The sequence below is a fragment of the Delphinus delphis genome, chromosome 14, assembly GCF_949987515.2.
Source record: "Delphinus delphis chromosome 14, mDelDel1.2, whole genome shotgun sequence".
In the NCBI taxonomy this organism is placed as follows: Eukaryota; Metazoa; Chordata; class Mammalia; order Artiodactyla; family Delphinidae; genus Delphinus; species Delphinus delphis.
Window position 1 is genome coordinate 24,613,243 of NC_082696.1, and position 6,000 is coordinate 24,619,242.

The following is a 6,000-nucleotide window of genomic DNA, read 5'->3' on the forward strand; positions in this document are numbered from 1 at the left end:
AAGGCACTTCTCTTCCCAAATGCTCCAGTAGTGGTTTTATTTTAAAATTTTTCACTTATATTTATTTTTACTTATGTTACTTCTATGTTTCAACAATATCTAACAAAGATTGTGGTTATATTCTCTTGGTTGAATTTTTGGTCTATGAGTAGAATGTACATGGAATGAACACTTTGAAAATCTTGGTGTGGGTGCGTGCGCACGCGTGCGCTCGGTGAGAGAAAAGAGGGAAGGAGGAAGGGAGAGAGAGAGAATGTGACAGCCCAGGCCTAATGAGAGAGCAGAACCCAGGCTCCTTGGCCTGGCCATCCGCTGCTGCAGACCTATCACGCTTCAGTTCCAGTCTCCCGTGAGACCATGTTTCCACAAACTTCTCTGGCATGTGCCCTCACAGAAATATTCTGAGGAGTAAGGGAGGGAGTGTAGAAGGTGTCAGCTCATTTTCTCCTTTTTCTACCTGCTTCAAGACTTTTCTCTAACAAGATCGGAAGAGGCCCACTGTTCTGCCTTTTGTTTATTCCCTCTCCCCAACCCATCTTGATCCGGGAGGGGCTTCTGGAACGCAGCATTTCCTAGCATGCTTGGAGAAGAGGGTTGCTTAGCTAGAATGAAAGAAAAAAAGATTAAACCTTGCTTTTTTCATATGGTATAGATACACATTTTTAAAATAGCTCTTTTTTTTTTAAATAATGAAAATATTATGTGTATGTTGCAAAACTGAAGCTGCTTTTCAATAAGACTAAGAGATAGCGAGGAGAGAGATCATTTCAGGAAAATTTCCTTAGCCCCTGCTCTAACCAGTAGTTAAATCCAGTATTTAGAAAAAATGAAAGTAATTAAAATGTAAAGGATTCACTAAAAGAAGATATGAAATAAAAATGATAACTCTGGTCTCTAAAATTTGTTCCCATCATAAACTGGCAAGTAGGATTTAGGAAGTAAGTAGGCAAGTAGAGTATATAGGTTAAATTTTCACAAGGCTTAACTAATTTCCGTTTCTGAACCTGAAAATTAAAGTTATCATTAGATCAACCATGAGAGCATTCCGTGAGAATAGAAACATTCATAAGTGATAGCAATAAAGGTTTTCCTCAACACTGTTCAGTTGTATCCTCAATACCTGAAGTCGCGTCTCCTTGGTGGTATCCCCTGATAGAATTTCCACAAATGCTAGTTACTGATGCATATGTGTGTGAATGTACACACACATATGCACACAACACACATGTATAAAATTTGACACAGATTTAATTCTGTTCCTATAGGTGAGTCTTTACACCTGTATTTTCAAAGGATACCTACTATCATTTTTCCTGACAAGGACAAAGTATAAAAAGGAATCATTTTCTTCATGAATAAGGATATTTGACAGAAACATTTAACTAGCAAAAGCAACCTACAAATTCATTGATCCATGGCAGAAAAACTATTCACAGAAGCTGTTTCACTCTATCTGGAGATAAGAAACAAGACAAATCACTTCAGCAGGACAATCAACCTTGGCAAAATCTGAATGCAAGTCCTTCCTGCTGGATATTAGAGCCTCAGACTTTCTATTAACACCGACGTTGATCCCATTTAATTAACTTATTTATTTGCAATATATGCAAATATTTTTGAATGAATGAATGAACTGTTTAATATTAAAAACTTTTTTTACTCTTTTTTAACCCCAAATTAATTTTTTAATTAAATCCACTTTTTAAAATTTTTATACAGTTTTTAAAGGTTACTTTCCATTTACAGTTATTATAAAATATTGGCTATATTTTATATTTTAACTTTGAATTTTTTTAAGTGGCATATCATAATGTTCAATTACCTCATATCATAATTAAAAGATACCTAGGTGTCAGATTGATTATTTCAGCACTGACAGTCAATGGATGACATAACAAATAACACAAAACCACCATAACAAGAAAAGCACGAAGACATATGTTAAGAGAGGGGAAGAAAGAAGGAGAGAGAGCTATTATATAAAAGAAAAAAATAAAAAGATAAAACTTTAAGACTATTAAGAGCAATAAAGGAAGTGGCACATCAATTGGTGGTCCCTTTTGTGAAAGCAGGATTATAATAAAGGGCAAGAACCATAATGACATTCACACACCTCCACACCGTAATGTCAACTTGGGGAAATTTTTACAAACATGTTTCTCAGTGTTGTTGTTTTATTCTTTCTTCTTGTTTGCCTTTCTTTTAAAATAATAAATGTGGTCTTTTTAGTATTAAAATAATAAAATTATAGAACATTTAGAAAATAGAGAAAAGTGAAGATTTACCCAACTCTATCACCCTAACAACCACTGTCAGCATTCACTATATAATAGTGTATTTTATTTTATTATAAATTTATTTTATTTATTTATTTATTTTTGGCTGCATTGGGTCTTCGTTGCTGCGTACAGGATTTCTCTAGTTGCAGCGAGTGGGGGCCACTCTTCGTTGCAGTGTGTGGGCTTCTCAACGTGGTGGTTTCTCTTGTTGGGGAGCACAGGCTCTACGCGCGAGGGTTTTAGTAATTGTGGTGCACCAGCTCAGTAGTTGTGGCACACAGGCTGAGTTGCTCCGTGGCATGTGGGATCTTCCCGGACCAGGGCTTGAACCCTTGTCCCCTGCATTGGCAGGCGGACTCTTAACCACTGCGCCACCAGGGAAATCTTATCATAGTGTATTTTAAATTACCTATCTTTTTCATTTAACGTTGTGTTAGTTTGTCTTTGGGGGAAGGTGCAGTAGTTCAAGTGAGAGTAATAGCTGTTAACAGCTGCCAGCTTTGTGCGTTCACACTGTTATTCAAATTTTATATGCTTACATGGAAGCATATTATACTATTTTTAGAATAAGCATGGCTGTGCAAATACAGATACACAGCACACTTATATGTTGTTTGAAAAAGTTATGCCATGCAATGCACTTAAACGTCCCACCGCACATACACAAATTTCCAAGTAAATCTACTGGACATGGGCTAGAGTAAGACGTCTAAACTTAACACAGCTCAAAAAATTATATAAATATCAGAAACCAACTCTAGAGAAATGCAAATGCCTTAAATAACAAAACAAAAAAAAGTCCAACTCCAGTTTATGAAGCAACAGGAAACATATGATAATACCATAAAACATTACATTGGCTAAATAAAGGTCAATGATCTAAAACAAATCTAATCTCTTTAAAGTTAATGAGACAGTTAGTGGCTTTGTTGCTCTAATGAAATGATGGTCACCATCACTAGCTATAGCATATCTATTAAGTAGGGCAAGGCTAAAAACTGTTGTGACCTGAGATTGTTCTAATAACTACCAGGCAGATGCAACCAACCATGGAATATTCAGGGATCCCATATACTAAGAAAGTCAGAGTTGAAATTTATAGAAATAGTACAACAGGGACGCTTTCATCACATCTAAAGTCACAAGGTTAAACATATGTCAGATTGGAGGACTGGCAGTGTGATAGTATAAGCAAGATTTATTAGAATACAGCTAATGCTCTACCCAAACCAGTATAACTCCTCATAGACTACTGTAATATAGTGTATATTATATGTTAAGTCTTGTTTCCTTAAGAGTCTTATCAGGAAGTTATTCCCTGGAATAAAATCAGTCAAGTCCAAAGTGAAAAGTGTAGGATAGCACTGGTCCAGGAATCAGGCTGTTGAGTCTCTTGTCCCTGTTCTGCTACCAACCAGCAGGGTGACTTTGGAGAAATCACTTAATATCTCTGGGCCTCAGTTCACTCATCTATAAAATGACAGCCTTGGATTAGATGAGCTCTAAGGTTCTGACAGCTCCGATTACATTCTCAAAAGACTTAGGAAGTTATGTGGGTTTTCTACTCTCCAGAGAGGGTTTTAGTATAAGAGATCTGCATATCACCTTGGGCATGTCTGTTAGAAGTTAGGCAAGGGGAAAGAGACAAGAAATTACTCTAATAAAAAGTTGTTTTTAATTTTAAAATTTAGACAAAGAAAAGGTTATGGGGTAAATCACAAATTCTTTGATTTTTCTCAATAAATATTGAAGTCTTTCTATGTGTGAGGTTCTGTGGTCGCCCCTGGTCAGAGCACCAGTCAGAGCTCCCAGTCAGAGCACTTGGTCATCTGACTCAGGCCTGAGTGTCCCCCCCACTACTTGTCCCACAAATTTCAGCAGCCAAACAGCAGGAAGGAAACTTCTGGGAGCATTTTTATTACAAATGCTACCCAGATCTCCAGGTGAGAAAGTGTGTGTTCCTGGTAGAGAAGGAAGGTTATATGAAATGTGTGTGTGGTTATTTGTGTGTGAATGTATAATGTGTGTGAGTGCGTACCTGTATGTGAGGGCATGTATGAGGATGTATGTGCAACATGTATCAGTGTATGTGTGTAGTTTTGTGCAGGTGTGTGGTATGAATGTAGTTCTGTTTGAATGTTTATAATTGTATGTGACTATATTTCTGCATATTAAGTTGACGTGAGCCTACATAAGTGTGTGGCTGTGTGAGAGTTTCTGGCGTGTGCAAGTTAATGGTGTGTGCGCGATGAGGCTGGGAACGGAAAAGCTGAAATACTATAGATGAGGTTTTAGGCATGTGGCTGGCTTGTTTTTCAGAGGATCATGTCTTGTTGCAGACTTCTGTTTGCACAGCTAATCCTTTTTTTGCTTGCAGTGTCACAGGGCTCATTCTTTTTTGGCTGACAATCTGCCTCTGAACAAACATGCAGGTGGGTGAGGCTGTAAGTGGTAGTGGCAGCTATTCATGAAATACATGCATACACCACCAGCCCAAGGTGACGGCCACCACTGACTCACAAGTCCCATCCTCAGGCAAGGCTATGGGTATGTCCGGGGAAATTCACAAAGACCAGCCATAGCTTGAGCAAGGAACATAAGCAGTGGCAGCAGAAAGGCTAACTTTATTCTGGTCTTTCTACATGCAAAAGAAAGTTCTCACGTGGTCACCGTTCCTAACAAAGGCGGCATCCTTGGAGGCAGAGTTATAATCTCCTCTACCAACCCCCTGGATATCAAGAAAGTTTCTCTGAACTAAAAGCCAAGATCGTGCCCCATCTATTTATGCTTTAATCAGTGAGTCAGAGGGTAGCAAACCAGAGTTGATTGCAGATGCTAGCAGCCAGTCAGTCATGCCCATGACTCATCCTTTGCGCAGAGAGATTTTTTGCTCTGATACAATTCATCTCCCAAAAATATCTAGTATTGACGAGCTGTGCTGTCATAGCTAGACCATCTGGCTGCTCCCTTGTCAGTCATTAGAAAACGGATCCAGAAGTCCTCCAATTCAGTCTGGGAGTAATTTAAAGCAATGCCCAAAGGAAGGAGAGTGAGAGTTTTTAAAACAAATTAATTGCCTACCATACAAGTTAACTGATGATCTTCAAAAGTTAAAGGGAACAAAACACCTAACCATAAATAAAATTAAAAGACAAGAACAGAATGGGAGAAGATAGTCACAATAAATACAACAAAGCATTAATGTCCAAAATACAAACAGAAAAAAAAAAAAGAAAAAAAATACAAACAGAAATCATACAAAGCAATAAGACAAACAACTCAGAAGAACGTGGGAGAGACAGTAGGAGCACCCCACCCAGGCACAAGCGATGAGGGAGAGGGGGCATTTTCTATAGAGAATTTTAAAATGGTAATAAGACCAGCTGCAAGCCAGTCTTCTTTTTATCATCATCATGCACAGCAATCCTGAATAGCATCAGTGGTAAAATTGTCCTCCCTGGCAGAGATGATCACTCTTGCTGTGTGCCCCATCCCCCATTTGTACACCACTGGCATGGAATAGGATGGGCAGTTCATAGAAGAAGAAATGCAAATGACCGAAACACATCAGGCCAATAAAAAGTAAAACAATGAGATGCTATCACTTTTGCTCATTAGACTGACAAAAATTTCAATATTGATAATATCAAATATTAGCAAGGATGACGCAAACCAATAGTCATAACCTGTGGGTACAGTATTGGGTGTCTGTCTTTTTCTT